Here is an 18,125-nt window from a genome sequence, read left to right as displayed (position 1 = left end):
CTGCTACTTTGCTTGATGCTTTCCATTTTCTAACTGTTTCCTATTAGTTGTTTTGTTCTGGGAAAAGTCTCTCTTGTTTCCCCCTTCTCCCCCCCCCCTTTTTTTTTTTAATTCCCTTAACAATGCAGACATGTGCATTACAAGCACAACCCCCCGTTTACAGGTGTGGGTTTCCCTATTTGCGGTGGGTGCCCCAGCTTTACATATACGCCTGCTCCTCCCTACACCTCCATGTGTTGGTGAGAAAACCACCAAGGTCACATACAGACACCCAGGTGTGAGTCTGTCCCTGCTGCTACACCCTGCCTGTCACTGCCGTAGCTGGGTGCAGGCTGCTGGTGACGCCAAGAGGAAGGATGCTCTGCCTGGGCTAGGCAGAGGTCACAGTGTCACCAGAGCAATGTCAGTGTCAACCAGGTTTTGACTGCTGCTGTTCACACTCAAAGGTCTCTTTCCTCCCAGTGACAAATTTTCATCCTTTTTCTTGGCATGACTGCTCCTTTGTTTCAAAAGTCTCCTTGTAATTCCCTAGTCACTGTTGAATCTGGCTGACGGTGGTTGTTTTTCTCTTTAACATGAACAATTTTGAGCAAATACCACACACACATTCTTATTTTAACATGGTATCCAGACCATTTGCCAACGGTAGACCATGCAGATACCCCAACAAGGAACACCAAATAGTATCACGTTTGTCCTTGAGTAGAATAGGAAAGTATTTGGAAGCTATTTTGCAGAGAAAAGGCAGAATGGCACCCTCTGAGACCCACTATATTAATAAGCTTTCCTGATTACGGAGGATAAGTTCATTAGGTACTTGTAGACAGTAAAGATAGACAGTAAAGAATTTCAGAAGCCAATGTGAGTGGAGAGATGATGTGCTTTTTTGTAAAGCACCTTGCTACTCTGATATGGTCATGTTGTTTTAGACCAAAGCATAAGGAAGCTGCAAACATCTGTGAGAGAAGAGGTAAATTTGCTCAGTTTGGCTGCCTCTACTGTCTCAAAACCTGGGACACAGGCTTTGATTCAGTACTATCAGGCACAGTGGGAGCTACTGCTGTTAGCACACTTACATATACGTAAAGATGGATGTCCAAACCTATTGTGATCTCTTTCTCCATTCCAAGGTGCTGGTAGTCCTGGGTCCTCAAGGTCTGGAAATAAAAGGAGTTAGTTTCAGCACGAGAGAGCTGGAGGAGGGGCAGTAAATGCTGCATAGCCATAAACAATTCACATCGTGTATTTAACATAGAGCTCTGGTTAGCGGTTGACAATTATTTATATAGATGTATATTTTACTTAATAGAAAGAGAGGAAAACCATCTTTTTTCATTCTTGACCAGAACTTAATATTTCACTTAAGGGAATCGTAGCAAAGAGGTTTGGGATTTGGACATTGTGTTCTGGGGCATATTGATCTTAAATCCCAGCATATACCCGTCTACATTTGCAATGCAAAAAGGTAGCTTGTGAATTCCTGGAACATCTGTTGATGCGATAACATGGGACATTCCTAGTGGGGCTGCTACAGGCTTAAAAACAAAATAAAGCAAAATAAACTCCCCCAAACAAACAAAAAACTGCAAAATCAAAAATGCTAGATGATGCTATATTCTTTGCGCCTTGAACGTGCCACAGTTGAATTCAGTTGCATTGTCATTGTGTTTCTCTCTAAATCATAAAGTCTTTGAAGTTTTGTGAAGAAACAAGTATCCAAAAGTGGAGATTCTTGCAAAAACAGGCTCGTAGATTGTACATATAGTAGTAGTCTCAAGTTCACTTGGCTTTGTGAGTCCCATTGTCACACATGTGGCTGCAATATCATCTCGGATCCCATACTATTTTGAAAGGGAATTTTGTCAGATGCTTTGTACAGCCCTTAGCTTTATTGACTCTTTGGAAATGATTTTAACATAAAACATAAACACAATTAAAGGAAAATGACAGGAACCTACTTATAGAAGCCTACAGATAGATGCTTGCCAGCCTTTGCAAAACATCATTATATGTTATTTGACTTTGTCTAGTTCCAGTTCTGAGCAGAAGTGTTGAAGGATGTTACTTGCTTGTAAGATGACATTTTGATCCTAACTGGCACTTATTAGCATAGAATAGCCTCCGAAATCTGGTAATGTGCTCTCTAACATGTCAATTTTATTCCTCCTTTATACTTCTGCTATTTATTTTTTTTCGCTTTGTCACAAAGAGTTGCCTGCTGTTCCTGCTGCTTCTCTTTTGACTTATAGAAGACATCAATTAGTAGTATTCTACAGCCTGTTGAGTTCAACCTCCTATCAGTTCACTAGATGCAGCTCTGCGCCTGACTAAATATCAAAGCAGATTAAAGGCATTTGGAATTGGTGAAAATGCGGCCTTGTGGAGACCTGAAAGAGGAAAGCAGATCAGCTTGTCATCTTAATACAATTAGAGGAATTCAAAATTGTATATTTTGAATTCAAATACATTTTTCTGTTTTGATTTGGCTCGTAACTATTGTGCTATAGATAAAGCTTCATTATATCAGCTAGACGCAACTTCTGAAGAGCACACTGTGTGCATGATACTAGAATATTAGATTAGCAGATATGCAGCTTAGTGCTTCAATGGATCTTAATCTGTACGTTGGTTGCGTGTCAGCAGTATTTACTGCTACAGCAGTGAGAACAGTACAAGGCAGAGAACAGGAGAAGGAAGTAGATCAAATGTTAGGGACAAAAATAGCTGAGAAGTCATGTCAGAGTGATTGGAAGATAGAGCGTGGGTTTTTTTAGTGTTGAACGGGGTATAAAAAGAAGGCGGTTTCCCACCACCAAAAAGTGGTGATCTGTCTAAATAAGTTTCATTGCCAGCAATATTGGGGTCTTATGGTTATGGGATGACACTTAAGCAAACTCAGCCTAATTTCTGGGTCTGCCATGGATTTCCTGTGTGAGTTAGAGCAAAACTTACTCTTTCTGGGTTCCTATCAGTCGCCAGGGCATAGGTGTCTACTCCCATATGAGACATAGCAAGCAGCATATCTGGAAAGTCTAGGCAGCACTGGCAAGTATGACACAGGACCTGTGGTCTTCTGAGGTGATGAATGAAGATCAGGTGATACATGAAAGGATGTCAGATGGCATTATATCACTACGCGTGGGCAACTGAATTGAATTGTCTATCTTTTTTGACACCTGTAAAACGAAGTAGCTGCTTCTTGCTCCATTTCATGTCTGTCCTCCCTACTTGTAAAATAAGCTTTCCAGAAGCTATATATGATATAAAGAGGCTGCGTGACCTAACATCCCAGCATTCTTTTCCTGAGCATTCACAAAAATAATTCTATCTCTTAAGTAACAGCAGAGAGAAAAAACAAACCTGCCAACCTTGTTATTGTTAATAGAGCTTTGAAAGACAGAATAGTCATGTTATATTCAGGACAAATTAAATTTAGGGTAGCAGCATGGGAATATGGGCTGTCACTTTATTCCCTTAAAGGGGAGATAATTTTTTAAAGTTCTTTCATAATTATCAATTTAAGCTTTATTAGTAGCATAAAAAGAAATCCCTTTTTTCTAACTTAGAGAGTCACAATTTGCCATTCTTGGTCAGTATGGTGAGAGGTTTTGTCCTGTTTTCATCTGCTTTAGACACTGGAAGTGCTGTGCTCTGCCTTTTACAAGCATTAAATGCCTCTTCTGTGAACCACGGAGAAACCTTTCTTCCCACCTTCTGTCTGCCCATGGCATAGGGAGAGAATGAAGACACAGCCCTCAATTTTGTAAATCATTGCAAGTAAGGCAGAAACTATAATCATTCATATACACAAATGAAAAAGTAGAAAGTACTTATACCTGTTTTGGCCACTAATAAGCTAAGTGAGAAGAATGGAAGTCAGAAGAAAGGATTTGTACGGGATTTAGCGAATGTGTTGTAGGTAGTAGACCAACCTAGATCCAAAAATAAACTTGTTAAGGAGAAAATGTAAAATGAACCTTGGCAGAGTTTCATGTGAGCAAAGACTAATTTTGAGTTGTATTATCAGAATGTTAGGATTTCTGTATTTCACATCATTAAAATAGAATATCAGACGGGTCCTGACTGTCTTCTGCCTACACAGCTTTTTTTCTAATCTCACCATGAGATTACAAATATGAAGTGAAATGAGTAACACAAGTCCTGACTGATTAGTCAATCTTTTAAAACGGAAGCAGAAGACTTCCACCCAGAGGCACGCTACAGAGGAGACCAAACATAAAACAGGAAATTGGGGGCAAGTAGTCTGAAAAACTGCGTTCGAGACATACGTCTCACATAACCACATGCTCTTGCCAGACAGACCCAAACCAGGTCTTACGCACTGTCTCCTCATATGAATGTCAACATATTTAATGGAGCTTCATTATATCTTTTGCTTCTACTTTTTTCAATTATGCTATAGGTCATTTAAAAAAAAAAGAAAGCATATTCTTCTGTTTACTTATAGTGTGAGAGGTTGTAGTTCATGCTAGATATTAAAGCAATTAGAGTGTGTATTTTCAGAATATGTAATTCAATTTTTAATGAATATTCCCTGATTGAATTTAACAAATATTACAACAGTTAATCCTGAGAAAAAATGCTCTAACGTATGACCACAAAGACCTGGTCAAATGAATTTTTAACTCAGTTATTCTAGCATTTGAATCTAAGAATGAAATTGATTTTAAGCTTGACATTGAAATAATATTTTCAGTACATTTAAATGCCATTTCTTTAAAATGCGTCTATTATGGTTTTATTATCATAAGCCCAAACTCAATCATGTAATGGTGATTCATTAACACAAAACGTAGTATATTAAAGAGAGCATAACCGATCAATTTTTAGTTTAAATTTTAGAATTCCAGTTTGAAATTATTTGTACGTGACAGTTGTGCAGTGAGATGTAATTTATGTCTTGTTTAGAGCATGGGGAGTGTGAGGAGGTTTGGGGTTTTTTTGTTTGTTTTGGTTTTTTAACAGACTAAAATTTGCAAAAATTCATTAAGTCCCCCTAACACCACTTCAATGTGGGAAAAATGTTTTGGTTAAATAAAATCTTTTGATCAAAATCTTTTGATAAAAAATAGTTAATGAAAAAGCAAAGAAAATCTGAAGAAAAGGATAGAGGGGATTATACTCCCATCATAAAACGAAGCAAATATTTGCCAGTGCCCCATCAAGCCTTCCATCTACAGAGCCCCATCTATTTCCATCTATACTTTTTTCTGGAAAATGTGAGATCTTTCGGGGAATACTTATATGGGAGTATAAAAGGAAAGATTTTAGACGGATAGAGACATTTTGAGTCTCCATAAAAATCAATAATTTCAAGAAAAAGAGAATTAAGAGACACCAAATACACTGCAGTATCAGTTCTTGGACTTGAAAGTCAATCCCTCCCTCCTAAATTTCTCCAGTCTTCTGCAATGCACCATAATCTGGTCATCTTTACATAGTTTTATGTAAACCCCATAGTTTAATTTCTCACCTCGGTTAATAAGGGAAAGATAAAGTCTCTAACAAATAAAATACCTTGGTAATATGACTTCATTATGTTCCTGTAGTTGTTCAGCCCTCTGACCTTCAACTGACTTCACTAGGATCTGCAAAAATGTAACTCTAGGAATGCTCCTTAATCAAGTTCATTAATCATTGGTATGATTTGCAAGTTCTTACAAATCCTGTTGACAATGAAACAATGCAACTGCCAGAAGCTTAAGACTGTTTCTAGCTGTTAATAGCAACCAGTGTATGTCATAAAATAAATGTCCAACAGCCAGGGTGTTCTGCGTTTTCTCTTTTTGAGCATTATTTGATTAATGTTAGTACACTCAGCTTGTACCAAAAAAGATTTATTGATGGAAAGACAACTAACAGGCACAATCCTACAATTTCATGTACCTCATGAATAGCAATAAAACAATAACAGACTTTGCAGATTCTGAAGTCCACGTGAGTAGTTATGAGGTTCAGGAAGTTTATAGTAGGCCCTACAGTAATTCCAGGTGTTGGATCTCAGAGGTAATGATAAGATTGTAAAGGGTTTAAAAAATACTTGCAAAAGAAATTTATACAATAGATTCAGAGATTTTTAAACCCCCAAAAGACCCTGATGACCTAGTTTGACCTGCTGCAAAATAAAGGCTTTAGAATCGTGTGCAAGTAAAACATTCTTTAGAATGCTATCCAATTTGGATTTAAAGTCTCAATGTAAGTCTAACAGAATCATAGAATAGTTTGGGTTGGAAGGGACCTTTATAGGGACATCTTCAACTAGAACGTGTCTTAGCACGGTGTTGTCATTAAAAAGTGTCTCTTTTTCTAGTTTGAACTGGTCTGGTCTTGCTTTTGTATTTTTATTTTGATTATAGGCTGTGATGAAGTTATTTGTTGATTTGTTGCTTGACAAATTAAACAGATTGAATTTCTTTGTTCCTTTACTAGCAAGGAGATTGATGGACCTCAACTCTGGTTCTTTTTATAAGCCCTTTAAATTTGGACATGGTAGTTTTAAAACATGGAAATCAAAATTAGGTATGGGACAGTACTTATGGCCCACTTTGTATGCAAAGGCATTAATACCTCTCTGTATGAATAAGCAAAATACAAAAATGAACTTCCTAATCACATTTGGAATGCAGAAAGTATTTGTGTGTGTGTATAATATGTATTTTTAATATAGTATAGATTTTTGGGTTATGATCCGTTGGTCTGATATCCACGCACTATGGCTGGTGTGTCAACAGCTCCTGAATTAGAAAGAATGTGGTTTTGTACATGAAGAGCAGGAATAGTTTTCCTTTTTTAATTCTGCAGACTTCTTTTCAACGGAAATTTCAGTTTAATTATCCACAGCACATGCATACATTGATAGCTATTTGGAGGTGGTCCAATTAATTTTTCAGCGTTTGGAGATTTTACGGGTTTTTAAAACATTTTTAACAAACTGAAAATGTCTAATTGATATTTTTTCAGAAAGCAAGCTTTTTCTTTTATGTCAAAGTTGAAAGGAAGACTTCTCAATTTTTACTTGTTCTTTAAATAAGAAATCCCTTTTCCTGATTTTTAAGACACACAGTGTGGGCTTTTGTTAATTTGTGATGGGGGATTGCATAAATGTTGTCATTCCCTGGTGTCATCAAATCTTGTGGAATATGAAATCATGGTAGGACAGCTATAATCAGAAATGATTACATGCATTTCAAAACATCTTCCCCATGCGAAGCGCCAGAGAGTGCGAGCCAGCAGCCTAAATATGGGTGTATACTGTCACTGTAAGTGCCCTAAAATACTGAAGATATAGGGCTGTCAGCCCTATGACATCAAACCTGCGGATCTCTGCCCTTCTGAAATAGCAACTAAGGGCAAGTAGGATCCCCTTCAGCATGAGAAATAGCACTAAATATCTTTATATAAAATTAAATCTCTCCCTGGATATTTTGGTAAGTAAAATAGGGTGATGGTCATTGTCTTTTTAATCTAAGATTGAGCCTTGAGATCAGTACTCCAGGTCTTTGCTATTCTTATCCTACAGTTCTGCCTGAATTGGAGCACTCGTGACTCTTTCTCTTTAGAAGCCTTTGCCCCATGGTATCTAAAGACCGAACAGTCTCTTTTATCACAGTAGAAAAGCAGACAAATCTCTGTGTATGTGTAAGGCCTTGCTGTCCCCTGCTGGTAACTAAAGTAAGCTTTAATTTTTTGAAACGCCTTTTACAGAGTCTTGTCTGAGCCCTTTCCTGCAAACTACTGTTCTTTTCGTCCCTTTAAAACTTAAAGTTTTTGTTTGTTTGTTTGTTTTATTTTTGTGCCTGTGCTTGAGTGGTTTGGGTCCTTGAGGCAGAGTCCCCAAAGCCAGTGGTGCTGCCAGTGCCTGCTGCTGTATGTAACTGGGTAAACAGGGCTGAAACCAGGTTTTATTTCTGGATGATCTATTCTTCATAAAGAGTGAGATTAATGAATTATTAAACTTGTTTCCCAAGGAAATGAAGCCTAATTATCATGTTGTCTTCTGTCTGCCTGGCCGCCTTGCCCAGTAACTCTTTAAGCTTTCAGATGATTGTAAGTGAACATGACGGAGGGTGCAGGTATGGTCCTTCTGGCTTTATGAAACTGGTGACTGGGTAGAGGAGGCTGAGTTTGATACACTGCTGACAAACATCACCTGATGTCTCTGAACCATGTGCTGTTTCTGCTCTTCCTTGCCTTGCCATAGGTCTACAGGCAATGGGAAGGGAGAAGGCATGAAATGTAAGGGTTGTGGGTGTAAGAAATGGAGTTTTATATAAGGGTGATGTGGTAGGGGACAGCAGGGCAAGACTTTGTGATATTGAGAGTAAAAAACACAATTTTCCACAGAGAAAACAGGCTTCGCTCGTTTCCAGTGTTCTCACCTCAACTTGTTAAAGAGATGCAGTCTCAAATGCCATAGCTAGATTTTTACCTCTCAGTCTAAGGAGGAGATGTCTTTGAGAAGAAAAAGGGGTTTGTGTACCAGACTTGGTCAGGATGGGAAGTTCAGGAGTGGCAAGGAGGAGACTACAGCAGGCTGACTCAGGCATGCATTAATAGGTGGGCATGTTGGCAGATACTTTCCGTGCAAGTCACCATGTTCTGTTTTTTTGAGATGGCCCTTAAAACCGGCGGTTGTGGAAATATCGCATCTATACATCTATATATAGATGAAGTGGCCTAAATGTGGGCCAGAGTGCTATCTCCATCCTCCTCCCACAAGTCAGACAAACTAAAAAAAGCACGCAAGGCCATCACGTCCACCCCCACGCTGAGTAGCATTTAGTCTTCTGTGGGTAGAAATGCAGGGCATCACATCATCAGGACCTCAAAAACCAAATACCCCAAATTAAGAAAAAGGCAAGAGGGGAGAATGGGAAGTGGGGGCAAAGAGTCTGGCTTAAGAAACAAAACAAAACAAAAAAACCCACGTCAGTAACAACTTCACTACAGAAGAACTGAAACTACTGCTTTTACAGAAGAATGTACACTAGCCAGACAGACACCTCTTAGTCACAAGATAAGTAGCATCTGGAGTGAGGGAGACCTGAGATATGTTTCCTGTGTTCTGCATGAGCCTCCATACATCCCAACTTAGCTTGTAAATCACTGGTTATTTTCAAGAGACAGAGGAAATGTTGCAGTGATGAAGAAAATAGATTTATTTTTTCTTCTTCTTCTTTCCTTTCCAACCTTGTCCTAAGAAAATTTCCTGAGAACCCTTTTGAAACATTTTTTCTATATTTTTCTTTAGAAAATCTGGGGGTTCACTCAGGATTTTCCCATCAAAAAGCTTTTGTTGAAAAATCCTGGCCAGATTTAATCACCTGACATACAGAAACAACGATTTGCAGGCTATTAATTTTATGTGATTGCAAGATTTGACCTTCAAAGGATCTTGCATACAAAGCTGAGGAATGAAGTACAAATAAGTTGAGAGCAAAAATGTCCACTGTTACAGGTGCATCTGATAAAAGCCTCCTCCAGCTTTGTGTCTCTGCCACCTTTCTATGCTCCATTTTGCAGATGGTTTGTGTATGGCAGTTTACAGCTTCCTTAGCCAGTCCACTGAGGCATTATTCTGCCTGTATTGTAGCAAAAAAAAAAAAAAAAGGGCACAACAAAAGGATCAACTTTGTGATCGTACCCTTACCCGTAATCCTATAACAGGGAACACAAATGAAGGAAATGGAGTTTTCACCTTCATCTTCTTGCATAAATCTAAACTGATTTCTAAGATGGTTTCAGAATAAATGGATATTTCTGTTGCATTTCCATTATGTTGTTCTTAAGCAGTCATGACCATGTTTTCTCATAATGTTCCTTCTCTTCCTCAGACTTCTTCACAGTGGGGCACTTGACTTTCTGCTCACCAGCTGTGAGGTGAGCACATGTTTAAATACTTTCTGAATTGGCCTTCTTGCTTGGGGAGATGACATGTGATGTGGTCTATTACAAGTATACAGCATAAAATGATAAATAGGAGCTTAGTGTGTTAAGGTTAAAGGAACTGTTTAAAAAACCTTCCTTTAATTAGCTCAATATATCTTTCCTTTCTGCTGCTTCTCTTGTCATGAGTTACGACTTATTTAATATAACATCAAGGCAGGGGCTACAGCTACCATAAATGATGAATATTTGCAAAGATTATTTGACAGGTTACAATCAACATTGCCTTACAGACTATGCATGAGAAAGTTTGGAAAACAAATGTCCCAGGTACATAAGCGCCTACTTAGTGCAAAGATGTCTTACTCACATTAACAGGCTGTGACACTTGCTGGTAACACAGTAGTATGCGCTTTTAAAGGGTAGTTTTTAAAAATGAAGAAAATAGTAAAAAGTACATATCTGATTATTCTGTTAGAAACTAGTATCCATCAGACTACTGCTTCAGGAGAAAGTATTTTTACTCCTCTAATCACCAGGTGGACACTCCTGTGTGATCTTTTTTTAATGTGAGTCTGAGGTGGAGAGGTAACACAGGCACTCGGGTGGGGAGACTAGAAAGCGTGACAGGAAGATATCGAAACAGAGTGTTCTTGAGAGGGTGTAAGAGCCTTTGTTTACATTTTCTATTGCTTTATATTTTAGCCTTATGCTTTCTCTTCAGCTTGATGGAAACATCTTGTCTTTTGGCATTTTCATATTTCATTGCCAACCTTAATCTATAGGTGTAATACATAATCCCAATGCTTTTCCCCTTGGGATTCAGCTGGAAACTAGAAAGCAGGATGCTGAAGGAGAACGAGACCTCACAGAGCCAAGAGCCCTTGCTTCAAATTGCCTCATTCATGCCTAATTCCTGTGCCAGTTTTTAATCTTTTTTACACTAAACTGATGCTCGTAGTTAGTGAACAAAAGAAGAGCACGTATGAGCTCGAGCTGGAATGTGGCAAGCATTGAAGCAATAGTTTGAAGAAACCCAGAGCTTCCTTGTACACACAATAAACAACCTGTTAACTACCATTTTCAAACAAGAGAAGTTCTCCTTCCTGCTCTGTGTTTTCAAATCAAAGCTGTAAGAGACAAATTTGTACCTAAACTTCAACACTCTGAGATGCACCTAAACCAAAGCACAAAGTCTAAACAGATGGTACGTCTTGTTTAAGAGCAGAAACCTCATTTCCTGTAGTGATGTGGAAAGAAGAATGAAGATGGCCATGGGAGAAGCAGGTCAAAAGCAGATCAAAAACAGTACTGTTTGTTATACTTTGGTGTCTCTAAAAAGATTCAAAACCAGAAGAGTACAGAGGGACTAATTAGTTACTGGCCCAGCCAAGTCATCTGAAATAAATGCTTTTTCAGTCTGATGTCTCCAATCCACTTAGCAGTATCTGGATTTCTGTGTTTTTCTTTCCAAAAGCTCATCTTCACCATGGCAGCTCAGTTACACGCCTATTTGCCTTCCAGAGTTTTCCGTGTCTTCCTCTAATCTTAACATCATAAGAGTAGAAGCTGTTGTCTGCCCTGCGTCACCTCTCCGAACCTCTTAGTGGCTGCCTTCTCTTTGCATATCTGTGAGACAACGGGGACAACCTGTGCTCCTCCATGTCTGTCCCTGCTTGTGTGGCTGATGCCCGCGTGCTCTCAGCAGCCTCCTGAGCTTGCACAGGCAGGGATGCAGTTACAGGAGCTCTCAGTCAGTCCTACCTGACAGATCTACCCTGGTGGCTTCTCCCATGGCTGTGCTTCAAAAGAGGCTTGATTTTGTTTGCAGAGCCCAGAGTTGGAAACACTGTCACTGGTCTGTCAGCCTCAATGGAGGCAGAAAATTCCCTTCTCTGTGTCCTTTTGCTTCCCAGCTTTGACAAGATTTGAGTACATGTGTAACTCCAGACTGAGAAGATTCAACAGGTGAGTTCTTACATAGATATATGAAGTGATTTTCTAATAGTGTTGGAACACTGATATCCAGCTTCCACTGAAACACATTTGAAATTTACTTGAAATATTCCATAACACAGAGACCCCTAAATCCATAAAGTATTCTAATTCCTAGGAGAATGAAGATGGTTCTGAACATAGCTCAAAACTCTAATCAGAGCAAATGCTAGTTATTCTAATTTCATTTTTAAAATAGTCATTCACGGTGTTAATGCCAACAGCTCTATCTAAAAAGCTGCCACAAGGTGGTACCACAGCATTTTGTTAGATGTTGAAATTACCGCATCAAAACAGCTATTTCCTTAATATAGGTGTAATGTAAAATAGATGTGGATACAAAACATGCCTTTATTTTAAGATAATGCCCCTTAGTGCTGCAGAAGTACTCTCGGCAGAACTTTGAATTGCTCCTATAAATGGGTTAGCAGTTGGGTCAGTCTGTCTGCCCACACTGATTCAAGAGGAGACTGACATTTGCAATGTGCTTTCCTGCCATAATTACTCAAGATAGATTGCTTAGGCGCTGAAAGTTAAGCAGATTAAATATTTTCCTAAATTACTGCCTAAATAAGAAAATTAATCTTGAAGTCTGTTTTGATTCATCACCTTCCTTCCCACATATGCTAGCCACTGTAACATTTTCCGGTTCTTTGGTAAGGACAGTTGTGCCTGAATTGTATAAAGACATTTCCCAGAAAATGCCAGGATACTTAGGAGTCGAGGGAACAAGAAACCTGGGCAGTTTTGCTGTATGGGAATTGAGCACCAATTTTGTGTTCAGCGTCTGCTGTAGTGGTGGGGTGAATGTCCAGCTGAAGTGAATGGCCAGAAAATAATTATTTAGTGGTGAAGCCTATCTGCTGTGGCAATGAGGATTTCTTCTGTGGTCCATTACCTATTTATTACTCCAGTGAGTATCCCATCTCATGGGAATTGTGTCCTTTCCCTCGGGATAAACACGGAAAAATTCCTAATAAATCCTCAATCTGAATTGTGCGGTGTAATCCCATCGCTCTGGTTCCTTGACTCACACTCCATGTCTTCTGTTTTTATGCTGCTTTAACACACATGGTTCGCATCTCCTTGGCTGAGACACTGTATTTATGCTCATCTCTTTAATGTTTTGTCATAAATCAAACATCTGTTGCCCTAATTTCCTAGTCACTGAATTCCTGACAATTCTCTAATATCTTTCAGCTAAATTTCAAAATGCCAACGTATGAAAATTTTGGAGAGGGACAGTTCTCTGCCCTGTGAATAGTAATAATATTTTGAAAAAGAAATGAGCCCTAAATAGTTCCAGCTGTAACATTCGAGGTGTGTATTGAATTCTAGGACTGTGTTTGCACCTGTACATTCAGTTCCATCTGTACTGCTTTCAATCCTTGAAGTGAAGCTCAGTGGAGCGGGTTGTCCTTAATGCAAGGCCATGCTCCGGGAATTCGATTTCTATACTCCCCAATGTAGCTAAAGCCTAAAGGGGCACTGCATAAATATTATCTGTTGGTTCAGATCTTTGAAATGTGTTTTTGATAAGGATTAATACATACATCTATAAATAAGCAAACTCTCATATCAAGGTGCACAACGTCTGTCAACAATATTGCTAGATACCACCTGCCCAATGGGCTGCATTTCAAACTGTCTTCCCTTAAATATATTAAGATTAACCTTTATGAAGCTGAATCTCATTATTTTTTTTTCTGTCATTATTCTGCTGCCTCTGTGCAGTTTCTCTGCAATTACATTTTACTACCTCTCTTTTTAATGCCTGCAGATTTCATTTGCATATGAATTACCCTTGCTTTTATATAATATAAGAACTTAAAGGAGATCTCTAATGGGCTGTAATTCCTTTTGTCATTTCTTTTTTTTCTTATGGGCTGCCAAGAAAAGATAAATTCCTGGGATCATTTTAAATACATGAAAATGAAAAATAACACCAAAATAATATTGAAATTTCTTACAAAAGTAGGTCGTGAGATATAATTTTCTTAAAAAATAAAACCAGATAATTTTGTGGCATAGACTGCAATACTACTGTAAGCACTTTGGTAAGCAACAACTCATAGAAATTGTCTGATGGACCTTGATTACCAATGCATAAAAACCTGTTTTCACAGAGGACAGTGAAGTGTGAATTAATTCATATTTCTGCCCAAAACAAACAATGAACCCATTTGTTTAAGAAAGAAACAAAAGGTTTTATCTTCAAAATTATTAAATCCATAGATAGTGTTGACCCAAAACTGCATTTTTAGGGTATAAAGTACTTAATGGTGGTAGGCATCTTTTTTTATTAATTCATTTCACAGAGACCTGTGGAGATTTTTAGGGGACCAGATGAACATTTTTTAAAACTGGAATCCTCTGTTTGTGTCCCCCTTTACCATTCCTCCAATTCTAATTTCAGTTCAGAATACAGACTTATTACTTAGTCATGTGTGGAAAAAAGGTGTTAGTCCTAATAAAAATGTTAGGAAAAACTTGGAGAGTTGCTATTAAAAAATGACTGCAACCGGCAAGCGTATTTTTAAAATAGCCAATTCTCCTGTTTTAAAATTTATGCAAAAATGCAATTCTGCTAAGAAACCCAACATATTCCTGGCAACAGAATTCAGCTCCAATGTGGTATTCATTGTCACTGCAGCGAGATCTACATGAAGTGTGAGAATAACTCAAAAATGGCATAAATATCAGCAAGTATGAAGTGTGATACAAGAACAGTTCATTGTAATAATTCCTGTCTTGGAATATAGAGTTGCCAATACCGACTCACTATCAACAGTGAAAAACATTTGAGACTGTAAAAGGTGTCAGTATTAATGAGTCTGTCTAGTCTGGAATATGTTGTACTTACCATTTGACATGGTATCATGTCGCAAACTCCCCCTTTATGCCACTTAACAAGCCACGTTTTTATTTTATTCCCCTAAAAGGCTCTGGTAAGAAATTCAATAAATTCAATTTCTGGTAAGAAATTCAATAAATAAAAGAGCTTTTCACTACTGCTATTTTATCTCATTACAACAGGCAAAATGATTGCATTTAGATCAAAATCCAGTCCATTTGTTCTGGAAATTAAATTCAAATCAATTTGAAACTATTCATATTGTATAGTTGCTGATGGTGCTTCAAGACAAGTGACAGCACTGTACAAATTTAGAATGCACTTGAAGAAAGAGAAGTCCCTTCATGGTGAGGACCTTGGTAAAAGACCAGGTAAGACAGAGCATAGAACTTAGAAAAATCTCAGCAGTACAAGCAGTGGTGTCATAGTGTCAGCCCATGGCTTTATATCTGATATCTCCTAGCTTATGTAGTGTCATTTTACAGTGTCAAGAGCATTTCAGAGGTTTTCTGTTGTCAGCCCATCCAGCCTGAATTTGCCTATGCACCTTCTCTGTTGAATATAATGTTTTAAATAGCAAACTAGTTCAGCCTTTCAAAGGAGCTTCCCCTAATATATTATGTGAACTTTCTTGAATCTGCGACATTTATACTTCTTTACATCCTTTCTCTTATCTATTTAGAAGCAAATGCCCCTTGAGCCTTGGATGCTGGATATTTGCTTAGGTTAGTGTCAGAAATACCTATAACTAGATCAGAACTATTAATAACATCATTTATGTGTGGTGGTAGTGTAGAGATTAGAGACTCTGTAGCCTGTAGTTAACACAGTACAGTTATTCTATATTTCAGAGGGAGAAAAAGGCATTACATTTTTAATGAGAGTGGTTTCACCACTGGAATTTGGTGAAGAATTGAAAGGTGAATACAGTGCAGCTCACTGAAGAAGCTTCAACCTAGGAACGATTGACCAGTGTGGGAGACTGAGCTGGGTAATTTCTCATTATCCTGCCTTGCAATGTTCTCCGTGCGTACCAACACAGATAAGAATAATGTCGTGGGTTTGGCCAAATTGGCCAATGGCCGGTGACAGATGGTCTCCCCCCACCTCTTGCACACGGAGAGGAGGAGGAGAGATAAAAGAAATTTATGAGTTTAGAAGAAACTAAATTACTTTAATGAAATATTAATAATAAAATAAAAAGGGAATAATGAAATAGATACAGTATATACAAAACCATATTAAGCTCCCAGGGTGATGTCACCGGCAGGCACTGGGGAAGTCCCAGACAGGACTCAGCGAGGGGTGCGAACTGCATTCAAGAGCTGGAGTCAGGAACACACGGATAGGGATCAAAGGCAGATAAACAGACAGGGTCCTCCTTGGACGTCAGCCATTGAAGGAAGAGAACTGACCCTTTGATCCCTCAGCTTTTATACTGAGCATGGGGCAGATGGGATGGAATACCCCTGTTGGTCAATTTTGGGTCACCTGTCGTGTCTGCTCCTCCCTGCCAATGGGACCACTCTACACTTTTCTGCTTCTGACCCTCCAACGGGGCAAATAAAATTAGCTGACCTTGGTTGTTAGTAACAAGCAAGAGCCTTTCTGCAGACCATTGCTTGGCACTAATTGTTAACGTTGGTCTTATGACTCTGAGAACAAACGCCTTTTGGCACAATATGCTGTTAATTTCAGAGAGTTAGAAGAGGCCTAGCTGAGAAGTAAAATTACTGAACAGAAAGTTGGTTCTGTTTTACCTCAAACCGGGACAAATAAGAAGGTTTTTATCCAAAATATTACATCATACATCTTCCTGATTCTTCTCTTCCTGCCCTCTTCTCTTTGCTAAAACATGATATTTAGAGGACAGCATAGTACATTTGAAATTATTCAAGAAACACAACTTATTTAAGGATGGGGGTGGGGGGGGTGTTCCTTTCTTTTCTGGTTTATGAGCCTTTAAATTATAACCACTGTATTAGAAAAAAATAGTTTCCCTAAGGTTTTTACTGAGTACCTGCTTTTGTTTGCATCTCCAGGACTGTTATGCATAGTAGGGAAACTATTCATAGAACTAAAAATAAGCTACATGCAAACCTAAATGGAAACAGATATGGATTGAGAGACAAATCCACTTCTACTCATTTTATATGCAAATAACTAAACCCATGTTATATAGAAAAAAAAATACAATGCAATGTCTCATTTAAGACAGAGAAATGATAACATGGCAGCTAGAAAACATAACAACCATGTAAGAAAAAAAGGCAGGGAATCATTTGCTCTAGTATCATCTCATTTTTCTCACTAAAGATCAAAGCATCCAGGGCCTCCTCTGAAACATGGAAGAATACATCGAGTCTAATTACCAAGGCCTAGTATTATAGCTGTTGAAAAGCTGGGAAAAAATGGAAAAGAAACTTTTCTGTGAGGTGTTTTCTCTCAAAATGAACAGCTTAAGAATAGTTAAAGTAGAGCTTTTAGTGATAATTTTAGCATCACTTGTCAGTTCTTCAAAATACTTTCTGCTACTAAATGAGTATTTCAAATTAAGTTATTTCAAAATGACAATATCAAATGATTACAGTTCCTAGGCAGTGCAGAGACAGCATATCATGCTGTATTTACTGTGTGAAGGTGAATATGTGTGGGGATCTCATTTTCGTTACTGAATTTAATTTTTCCTTAACAAACATGGGCTGCTTCTTGAGCTGCATGAGACCTTTAGCCTGTGTCAACAAACGTGACAATGCCTCTTTTCATGGGTTTTTCCCCTTGTTTTTCGGTATACCAAAAGGCAGAAAGCACGCTTCATTTTTCACATCGATAACGTGCTTTAAAGTTCCACCAGCAATACAAAGTGTAATTGTGATTCAGAAATAAAGATGTTATACTGATTTCATTCATTTAATCTACCTGCCCATACCTTGCAGGAGCCAGATTTTATCTGGTAGGTTTCCCTTTCTTAGACATAGCAGTAAAGTCCAGATGTATGTAGCAGGCAGTCTTCCCCAAAATTCAGGGAGTCTTTCTGGTAAAACCATCTATTTTTGGCCTGTAGTCTTCAGAACTTCTGCATATTTTATTTTCTAGTTCAGATAGTGCATTGTGTTATCTTGCATCTGATTTAACACCCACAGAGGTGAGCAGGGGCCCTTCTGTTGCCTCATGTGCCTTCATTCACATGATTCCACGCAGGCTGGACCATTACAAAGATGCGCGGTATAGAGGGAAGATAAAAAATCAAAAACGTAACGATCCAGCTCTGATGTGCTCATGTGGGGAAGTTGTCAAAATGAACGTTTTCTGCTGCTGCTCGCTGGAATAGTTTGACCACACTGGTTTCATTCATGTTTGCGTAAATTGC

At 38.4% G+C, this 18,125-nt stretch overlaps 1 long non-coding RNA gene across 1 annotated transcript in view; it reads left to right on the top strand.

Moving 5' to 3' along the window:
* Positions 1 to 11,858, top strand: part of LOC141747245 (uncharacterized) — a 70,495-nt gene extending 58,637 nt beyond the window's left edge. Inside the window, exons 4-5 of the long non-coding RNA XR_012588644.1 lie at positions 9,855 to 9,900; positions 11,738 to 11,858. This is a non-coding gene — a long non-coding RNA (uncharacterized LOC141747245). The remainder of the gene's footprint in view (positions 1 to 9,854; positions 9,901 to 11,737) is intronic.
* Positions 11,859 to 18,125: the final 6,267 nt, after the last annotated feature.

This window comes from Larus michahellis, chromosome 8, assembly GCF_964199755.1.
Source record: "Larus michahellis chromosome 8, bLarMic1.1, whole genome shotgun sequence".
Classification (NCBI taxonomy): Eukaryota; Metazoa; Chordata; class Aves; order Charadriiformes; family Laridae; genus Larus; species Larus michahellis.
This window is presented reverse-complemented; position numbering and strand designations above follow the sequence as displayed.